Below are 10,697 nucleotides of genomic sequence, written 5' to 3'. Positions count from 1 at the left end.
GTCCCGGATTCAGTCCCGGACCCACCCGTGTGGAGTTTGCATGTTCTACCCTGTGCCTGCGTGGGTTGTATTTTTTTTTTTTCCCAGCCACTCTGGTTTCCTCCAAAATCCCTAAAACATGCAACATTAATTGGACACTAAATTGGTGTGATTGTGAGTTTCCATGTGTCCTGGGTTTGGCTGTCAACCAGTTCAGGATCTACCCCAACTCCGGCCTGATGATAGCTAGGATAGCCTTCAACACTCCCCGCGACCCTCGTGAGGATAAGCGGCAAAGAAAATGGATAGATGGAAAAACCATACATGCATGGAATGTATTGTCTCCTATATATGGAGACTTATGGAATACCCTCTAGAAAAAAAAAAAAAAAATCTGCTTTTGAAAAATCCTCCCTGGAACGATGAAGTACAAAAATCTAAAGAGTATAAGATCATTGCAGTAATGAGCTGCTTCCACAGCAGTGGAGTATAAAAAGAATTTTTGGGGGGGAGAAAATAATGTGTAATGCTTGGCTAATGGGCAAAAGACACTCTGCAAAGCAGATGAAAATAATAAAAAAAAAGCCACTTGAAATGTACCATAGAGCTATTGAATACCATTTTCCTCTTGCCACCATCTTTAATTCATATCAAGTGGTGTGCTTTGCACAAGTCAAGTTTGGTAAAAAAAATAAATACAATACTAGCTTGCCGTAATGGAACAAGTCTGAGTCCATGAGGGATAGTGAACGGTTATCCTTAATGGTAATGTCATTCAGTCAACAGTAAGCAACATAGAGGCAAATAGATTTATCAAGCCTGTCCCCCTCTTGGGTTCTGCTCACGGTGTGAGGACTGTCCCCTTGACTGGATACTCAACAGGATAGGTAAGTTAATTCAGCATTCCTTTCAAGTAGCCCGGGGGGGTGTGGGACAGAAACTCAATATACTAGTAGATGAACATTTATGTGAGACGGTGTTCATTCACTCACAGGTTTCCATAGACACTCTTTAGGGTTGACCTGCTTGCCCTGCAACTACTGACAACGACACAGCTTGCATTAACGACATCAACTTCCTGGTTCTTACAAGTTATTGGTATGTGGACTACTTCCATAATGTTGTATATTACATGTATAAGCACGCATACAGTATGTTTAAAATAGTATTACCGTGTGCTTTTCTGTCCTCCGATTGGTTCGTTGTTGCATCAATTCCTCGCAGGTGTCATGTGCAAGACTTGGCCAATGCCAAGAGGGGCGCGGCTGTTTCACATTGGGACTGCGATTAGACAGGCATTTAAGTTGGAGTTTTTGTCATTAGCATTGGCATTGGCCAGTTCGTTTGTGGCCTGAGGTAGTGAGTTGTATTCACTGACAGTAGGAATCTCCACCACTGGGAGCAGAGTAGAGCAGAGTAGAGCAGAGTAGAGCAGAGTAGAGCAGAGTAGAGCAGAGTAGAGCAGAGTAGAGCAGAGTAGAGTAGAGCAGAGTAGAGTAGAGCAGAGTAGAGTAGAGTAGAGTAGTGTTGACTCATCCTTGTCCAGTGTTGCTGTGGCACCACAGTTTAGTCCTAGTTCATGTTTCCTAGTTTGTCTCCTAGTCATCCGACCTCGCTGCATATCTTTTGGATCCTGCCTAGCCTAGCATTTCTGTACCTTTTGCCTTCCCGGACTGCTTACATCATGTATGACCTCAGCTTTGAATAACACTACGCCTAACATCATGCCCTCGTCCCGGAGTCCTGCATTTGTGTCCACCACCACACCGGAGGTTCGTGACAGCGGGTGTCTCCTCCATTCTCAAGTAAGTATGCAACTCCTTTGTAAAGTTACTTTTTGGCATATATCATGATTATTCAATTTTTTTTTTTCCTGCTGTCATTTGGTAGCCTTATTTCTCGTGTCCAGTCATCCGCTCTCTCTGTCCCCTTAAACTCTTTTCTGCCCAGCTGCATTTTCAATAAGCATCACAATATAAACCACAGAGGGAGTGTTCGAACTCCACTGTTGCACAGCAAAACTGTTCCAGCATTAAAAAAAAAGACAATACAGATCCACTACTCTGCATGACAATGAAGTTAAACAGGGTGGGTTAAAAAATAATGGGAAGGACACTAATCAAACTGGTTAGTGATCAGAATCATTAAATGTGGGAAAGGAATGGTAGGTGGAGTTTGAGCCTGACCTTAATGGAAAAACAACTCAAAAAGTACACATTAATACTGTCCATCTATCACTTTTTTTTGAGCCGCTTATCCTCACGAGGGTCGCGGGAGTGCTAGAGCCAATCCAAGCTGTCATCGGGCAAGAGGCAGGATACACGCTGGACTGGTTGCCAGCTAATCATAGGGCACACTCATAATCACACCCGGGGGCAATTTCAAGTCTCCAATTGGTGTTGCAAGTTTTTGGGATGTGGGAGGAAAGCGGAGTGCCACGCAGGCACGGGGAGAACATGCAAACTCCACACAGGCAGGACCGGGATTTTAAATCCTGGTCCTCAGAACTGTGAGGCCTATGCTCTAACCAGTTGCTCCAGCGTGCCACCTTTTGATTAACATACAATGGGTAAAATTAGTAGCTAGAAAGCTTAAAATTGAGCATTTCCCTGTTTTGATTGAATCACTTTTTTTACAGTGCATAGCAAAACTTTAAAGGTCCCGTATTTTGGCTATTTAGATCTCTGGAGAGTAACTTCACTCTGTAACATTGACATCGTGTAAAAGTGTCAATTTCATTGGGAAAAAAAGACATTTGTTTTTGTCATACAAGCGTCCAGAAAAGACAAGTCTGACAGCCACATAAGTTTTGACCAAGTTTTATATCCATTTTGTCCATATTTGGCTAAGACCGCCTGGTTTCGTCTCATTGGTTGCCTCACTGGAGAAGAACCACTGTGACAGCACGTTGACTCGAGAGTGGAAAGGGAAGCCTGAGAGGTTCGCTAGCGATGTAGATAATCTTGAGAATTTGGAATGACCTCATTTCGGGCCTCGGAATGCTTTGACACTTTTAATTGATGCTTCACATTCACAGAGAAAATATTACATCTCGAATACTCGGAGGCCAAATATGTCTCCTTTAAAGACCTTATCTTTTCACTATGATTGGCATCGTCTGTCGTTATGTAAAATGTCCACTCATCATGACAATGACAAAACCAAAAATGATAGTCATTGTTAGCCAATGAATGCTGTTTTGCCCAAATATGTCTGAACACAACTGTCACTCATGCCAAGGTCCCGTCTTCGGTATCTCTGTCACACTTCAAGTAATATGTTCTAATTAAGATGATAGCTGTAAGGCATTTTCCGTCAAGGTTACACATTTTTAAAACTTGTCATTAGATTAATGTCTTTATCACTTGAGTACCAACAAAGGACAAGAGGAAGGAACTTGTATAATATTTAGTGATATGCTGCCAATTTAATTATCCTTAATCTTTTTTTTATATGGAAACAGACAGTGCATTTTGGACTTGGTGATTCATAAATCACGTTATTGCTACATGATCATTTATTGACGAATGGATGCCGGGGTGGCTGCCAGCTGACTAGGTCAGATCATATCATCATCAGGTTCAGTGCACACACTTTGAGGCACTTTCTCATAAAATACGCCCACAGGATAGTTGAGCTGATGGCAGCTCGTGTGTCCACCGAGGGTTACGAAGGATGACGTCTGGTTCTTGAAAAGGTGTCTGCTTGAGCAAATGTTATGCCGACATAAAGTATGTTTGTATGAAATTTTGTTGACTGATTTACCATTTTAGCAGTCCATTACAAGACGGAAGGCAAGTGTTGTATGCGACATGTTTCATTCTGTATTTTTATGATTCTCACTCGACCATTCCATAGACTCCATCCTTGTCCGCGTCAGCTTGCCACAGAAGTGGTGCGTTTTTTTTTTTTTTTTTTTTTTTTTTTTTTTTTTTTGCGTTTCAAAATAAGAGGGCCAACTGCAAGTGTTTATAGATGGCTTGAATGGGTTGATATTGTTTTGTGAAGCAGCCGGTAAAGCATTGGCCTCACAGTTCTGAGGACCCAGGTTCGATCCCGGCCCCGCCTGTGTGGAGTTTGCGTGTTCTCCCCGTGCCTGTGTGGGTTTTCTCCGGACACTCCGGTTTCCTCCCACATCCCAAAAACATCCAATATTTAAGTGGACCCTCTAAACTGCTCCTAGGTGTTATTGCGAGTGCGGCTCTTTTGTCTCCTTGTGCCCTGTGATTGGCTGGCAGCCACTTCTGGTGTTACCCCGCCTCTTGCCCGTTGACAGCTGGGATAGGCTCCAGCACTCCCCGTGATCCTCTTGAGGATAAGCGGCAAAGAAAATTGATGGATAGATGTTTTGCAAAGTTTCTTTATTATCTTACATTACTGACATTTGCCTGTTTGTAATTTATTTTGTTCTCTTAAACTACACACACTAACAAACTCAACAACTTTATGCATGAATAGAGAAATTGTATTCAGGTAAAAGGTTGGGGGGAAAAAGTCACACAAATGTTGTAATTTCAATGATTTTCAAGTGTTTACCCGATAAAGGGTTATATTAAAAATCGGTACCTCACATTTTTTTATGTTTTGTGTTCAGTTGTGTATTATTGCTATCAATGACAGATAATAATAAAATGCTGTCATCTGATGCCCGCTTAAGAGCTCCAAGTATGCATGCCCTGTTACCAAAGGTAGGGTGGACTCACAGCAGAACCACATATATATATATATTTTTTTTTTTTTTTTTTTTTTTGCAGTAGATACCATGAGTAAATTGTGTACATCCATATTGCAGGATGTACTTTTGTTGCATTGTCCTTTCTAAGGCAGAGACAGCATAACAGCATAATAACCCAGAGCACCTGAGCATTGTTTGAGCAACAGGGGTTGTTCAAAAGGTGACAACACAGTTGCGAATCCTTTGACGGTTATAATCTGTCTTTAAGCACGTTTCCACTGTGCTGTACTCTTCTGATCATCGGGAAAACTTTGACTCACCATTGCTCCCCTTGCTGCATTTGGACTAAAAATTACAACTGACAACCGCGCGTGTGTCATGCTTTCTCCACTATATAACATTGTGAATGACAGTTCAAAGTACATAAACATCCCAAAAAGTGATAGTCGTCGGTATGAATATGACTTATTAATGGTTTCTTTTAAAAACAAGAATATAGGTGTATATAATAAAAATATCAGCAAGTGTGTGTGTCATTTTACACACCAGCACCTTTTACATTGAGTTATTGATTCATAAAGTAAATACAAAGGGAAAAAGTAATCAGTCATGCACTTTGTGAGTAAAAGTCACATAGTTGATTCGGTCCTATTTGCCCTCTGATATTGCTCACTTCTTTCCCGAGTAGAAACCTTTTGCTTCGGGAAACTAAATCCGTAATCTGCTTAGTCGTGTTGATGCATCAGACATTTTTAATCAGCGGTATTGAAAGGAGAGCAGCTCAACGCTAAGGCGCTTGGCAAAAGCACTGCATTGAGAGGAGTAATGGAGAGTGGGGCCGCTTCAGTGTGGGGATGAAAGCAGGAGCGTGCCTTGTATGAATAAGCAACACCCCCCCACACACACACACACACATACACACCACACCCCGAGTGGGTTGTAGTTGCTGACTCTTAAAATGAGATTTTAAAAACATCTTAAAACCCAAATAATATCAACAGTGTACTGTACTTAATGACCACAAAAGTGGGAAGAACCCATTGGTGGCAAAGTTTTTTACAGTACTAACATAAAATGCATATGTATCTAAAAAAAACTGGTATAGTAAAATGTACTGGAAACCTGTCCACATGGGTGGGCCAAAGGGGGCCATGCCCCCCCCACCAAGGTGCTTGTGTGGTACCCACATGCGAAATCGAAAATCAGTTTTCAGTTATCTCTAAAAAACATCTTTTAGTCATCCATCCATCTTCTTAGTGCTGGAGCCTATCCCAGCTGTCAACGGGCAGGAGGCGGGGAACACCCTGAACTGGTTGGCAGCCAATCACAGGGCACATCAAGACAAGCAGCCACACTAACAATCACACTTAGGGGCAGTTTAGGGTGTCCAATTAATATTGCATGTTTTTGGGATGTGGGAGGAAACCGGAGTGCCCGGAGAAAGCCCATGCAGGCACGGGGAGAACATGCAAACTCCACACAGCTGGGTCCGGGATTGAACCCCGGACCTCAGAACTATGAGGCCAACGCTTTCCAGCTGAGCCCCTCTGCCGCCTATCTTCAGTTATGTATACATTTATTCATTCATTCGTCTTCCAATCCGCTTATCCTCACTTGGGACGTGGGGGTGCAGCTATTTTCGGGCAAAAGGTTGGGTTCACCCTGAACTGATTGCTAGCCAATCGCAGAGCACATAGAACCAATACAATCATTTGCACTCACATTCACATCTACAGACAATTTATAGAGTCTCTAATGAATCTATATTTTTGGGAATGTAGGAGGAAACTGGAGTGCCCGGAGTAAACTCACGCAGGGATACATACAAACACTTCCGTTGTGGAACCTGTACTAGTAACCGCCTCACAACAACAGGTTCACTAATGAACAGCACATCAACGCTCTTATCAAAACCTTTTTGTAAAACAGCCAATTGCTGAACATAATGTGTTTGCATGCATGCTTTTAGACTCCTGACTGCGTGGCCACTCGGCCCCTCCGGCGTCATCGTGCCGCTCCACATGCATAAATCATGTCAATTAGACTCCAAAAACGAAGCCTTATACAAATGCATACAAAATTAATTAAACTTTAAGGCAGTTAAATTTATAAAGATTCACAATTCTTTAAGCTGTGAATTGCAACAGCTGGCACACAGCAGTGACAAAAAAAAAAAAAGGAAAAAAAAATCAGACGTGGTATTTTTGGCTTAAACTGGCCATTCATAATTAGCAGAGCACAGCCAACTAGTAATTTATGTATGTACTCCACACGGAATATATTTTACGATTATTCTCGACCTCATTTCAATCCTTGGTGAAATGTATGTGTTGTTTAACACCTGATCTCAATGGTTACATTTAAAGGTACAAAACTTGAAGTCACAGATATTTGGACCTGAAAGCAAAGCACAGCAAAGCAAATGTAATTTTTTGCTTTCAAATTCATTCAACCTCCTCACAGGCCCATTTTGGTCCATGGGCCGCAAAGTTGACAATCCTAATCCGCACCATTGAAACCCAAGAATATGGTACAACTCAAATAATAGTTGCTTTTCCATTTATTTCACTGTGTTGTCTTTTAGATACATTCAGTATCTTACGGTGACATTCATTAAGGTTTTATTGTTTGATAATAATCAGAAAAGTCCCTCAATTTTTTTTTTTTTTTTTTTACTGAAATGTTAAAACATGCTGACTAGCAGTTACACCATATTTTCGTCCCTTAATTGTCCTCCCAATCCACTCAGAGACATTCAATGGATCTTTCTGACTCCACCCCCCTTAGCTACAGTTGCCATCTCCCACAAGCGTCCAAAATGGTGATTGAACAGAACAGGTTTGAAGTGGATTCTCTATCGCGTATTCCAGGTAACATTGCGGTATGTTTTTTTTTTTTTTTTGCCAAATGCACCAGACTTGTCCAAGAGGGTTTTACAGAGAGGTCTCAACTATTTCACGCAAGGATATGTACACGGAATTAAGATTTTGGACGGAGCACGACGCAATGTCAGAGTTACAGCGAAACATTGGCGATCGATCCAAAAAAAAAAAAAAAAAGTTTGGCGCCTCACAAAATTCATATTGAAATCCAACAGGATAAAATAGTGGAATCGTACTGCACATGTAAAGCAGGGTGAGTACTTTTTATTTGGAAAGATCACCTGTAATATCATTGTAGTCTTTATAAGAGAGTGGGTGTGACTTTGCTCATAATGGAATCCAGTACGGTCTTAAAAGTCTGATGTGATACTAATAGTAAAAATAAACATTTCTCTTGCATGACATCGCACATTTACGTATATCACTAACCCGACTCTTCGGCATAAAACATGACACACTTCATTCAGCCGATCAGTGATACACGAACGAGTGAAAGTTGTTCTCCTCCAATGTATAACGCACTGATAATAATTCAATCAAACTCAGAGAAGATACTTTTCCCTCACTTACCTTGGAACATACAGCCTTGTTAATGTTGATATTGTTCACATTGATTTGTACGTGTGGTCTTCCGCAAGCCTTAATTCATCATAGACACTTTGTCAACTGTGTTTTAGGCTTTAGAAAATGAATCAACCGGGCCCCTTGTCGTCTAGCAGGATATCTTTCATCAGAATTGCACGTTCCCAAAATGTATCTGAGTACCATTTCATTTGTAACACTAAACTTTTCAAAGCGCACGCATCCGATAACCAGCTTTGCTTGTGGGACATGACGTCAAGAGGGGCGTGTTAAGACAATGCGGCTATCTAATTGGCTATTATTGTAGAAGTGATTGACAGGTCAAAAAGGTACATTGTGAGAGGGAAGTGATAATTCTGTTAACCTAATGACACACACATCATGCTGAAAAATGGACCTCATTTGGGAGCCACAATGCTCAAAAAATATACATTGCAAGAGACTGAACCAAATAGTAATGCATGGCTTTAAAGTATATCCAGAAGCCATGAAGAGACCAGTCATGACTCCCATTTGTCAGGTATTTTGTACCTGTGATGTCCCTCAGTCTGTCATCGCTGTCTTCTCAAACTAGGTCATCTGTCGTGCCCCTTGCTTTATCTTTCAGGCTCCCGGGGGACAGGTAGGAGGATAATGGTGGATATTTTTTTTTTCTCTTTTTAACATAAAATTACCACATTTACACAGGCAGCATGATGAGAAGTTGTTGCCATGTCTGTCTCACAGATAAGAGCTTCTGGGTTCAAATCTCTGCTTGGGGCTTTGTTTTTGGAGCATGCATGTTCTCCGCAGGTCTACATGTTTTTTTATTTTTTTTTTAGGTTCGTCCTACATTTCAATAGTGTGTTCGGCTCACTGATGTCTCTGAACTGCTCATAAGTGTGTCATGAGCAAGACTTGGCCACCGCCAAGAGGGGCGTGGCCACGCCAACTAATCTGGGCGGTGACACCTGTCACCACTCACAGCTGTTTCGCATTGGGATTGTAATTGGCCAGGCATTTAAAATTGAGTTTTTGTCACCGGCATTTGCCAGTTCGTTCCTCTGAGTTAGTGAGCTGTATTCACTGACAGTAGGAATCTCCACCACTGGGAATAGTGTAGTGTTGAGTTATCACTTCTGTGCCACCATAGTTTAGTCCCGTCTGAGTTCACGTTTCCAAGTTTACCTCCTAGTCATCAGACCTTGCTGCATGTCTTTTGGATCCCGCCTAGCGTTGTTGTGCCTCTGCCTTCTTGGACTGTGTACACAGTTTATGACGTCATCTTTGAATAAAACTACGCCTGTCATTATGCCCTTGTCTCGGACTCCTGCATTTGGGTTCCAGCCCCGTACCGGAGGCTCGTGACAGTGTGAATGTGCACATGACTCATTGTTTGTCTATAATTGCCTTGTGATTGACTGGCAACCATTTCAGGGTGTTTTTCACTTCTCACGTGAAGTCACCTCTGATTAACGCATGAGCCTAATGAGGGCAAGAATAGATGTATAAACAATAGATATTGACAATATGTCGCACACCCCTGTGCCGCTTGCTAAAAAGAGTGATAGGAGTAAACCTTCTGTAGGAAAAGTGATTTACTGGACAAAGGCAGGCATCTCTGGTGGAAACAGACCTCATATACATGTACATTGCAAGTAATATATATACAATATGTTTGTGTGTGATGGAAGACATGAAACAATCTGTTGGTGTAGATGCAAAATATCAAATATTGGAATGTTGTTGTTTGGAAAGACGTGGGTATGTAATCATCAGCGATCGCTGTATTTTAACGACGTTAAGCATGCACTGATGCGATATAGCTGTGCTGTGTGTTTATGCTCCAGTCTCATTGGTATACGTTCGATATTTATTGGATTTGTATGCACATTTGGTGTGACCTAAAAAAAAAAAAAAAAAAAAAAAAAAAAGCAAAACATTAACTCTAATAATCCAGTTACAGCACACATCATATAGTGTAACGTTTGAAGGACTGTTGAGCATTTTCTGGTTTGTGACATCTGTGCGTGTTGGAAACTGTATTGATTACGATAGCGGTCGTGTGTTCTATTTTGCTCATTCTGTAATAACGGCCCAAGAGCTTTATTGATTATTTGATTATTGCAATGACTCTTTGGGCAACTTTGACAAATTTTATTCCAGGCCGAAAAGATACTAATGGAGTAGGGCGGTGTTCATCATACATGAGCAAACAACAGATCACGAACTTCTTTCCAAGCTGCCCTGCGCTTGTATGGGTGGGAGATTGATTTCAGCACTACGGGAATCTTCTGCTGCAAGATGAAGGCACAAACAATGAGGCGCTTTCATTTCCTGCCAAGAAAAAATCTCATCATCTGCAGAAGACCAATGACTTTTGGGCAAATGTTTAGACAAAACACAAAGCGGGGGAAAACTGATGGAACGGCACTGAAACATGAGCCCGTGTCTCCTTGTACTTTCACAAGCAAAATAAAGTGCATATGTTGTATGCACGTATGTAAACAACTGCAAACATGCGTTGGCGCCACATTTATTTTTTTTTATGTATTTTATGAATTTTGCTGTGAGAGGGACGCTATTTGATCCACCCAAGC

The 10,697-nt window shown here is 41.5% G+C and overlaps 1 protein-coding gene and 1 long non-coding RNA gene across 3 annotated transcripts in view; one reads left to right on the top strand and one right to left on the bottom strand.

Moving 5' to 3' along the window:
• Positions 1–1,261, bottom strand: part of LOC133504649 (uncharacterized) — a 31,910-nt gene extending 30,649 nt beyond the window's left edge. Inside the window, exon 1 of the long non-coding RNA XR_009796042.1 lies at positions 1,152–1,261. This is a non-coding gene — a long non-coding RNA (uncharacterized LOC133504649). The remainder of the gene's footprint in view (positions 1–1,151) is intronic.
• A 34-nt stretch (positions 1,262–1,295) lies between these two features.
• slitrk3a (SLIT and NTRK-like family, member 3a) overlaps positions 1,296–10,697 on the top strand; it is a 43,933-nt gene continuing 34,531 nt past the window's right edge. The window contains exon 1 of one of the 2 annotated variants that reach the window (XM_061827119.1): positions 1,296–1,784. The gene's annotated coding sequence lies outside the window, so the exon portion shown is untranslated. The remainder of the gene's footprint in view (positions 1,785–10,697) is intronic. The other variant, XM_061827116.1, reaches the window with a different exon arrangement.

The sequence above is a fragment of the Syngnathoides biaculeatus genome, chromosome 8 (genome assembly GCF_019802595.1).
Source record: "Syngnathoides biaculeatus isolate LvHL_M chromosome 8, ASM1980259v1, whole genome shotgun sequence".
Classification (NCBI taxonomy): domain Eukaryota; kingdom Metazoa; phylum Chordata; class Actinopteri; order Syngnathiformes; family Syngnathidae; genus Syngnathoides; species Syngnathoides biaculeatus.
Note: the sequence above shows the minus strand (reverse complement) of the source record. Positions and strands in the feature narration are given on the sequence as shown.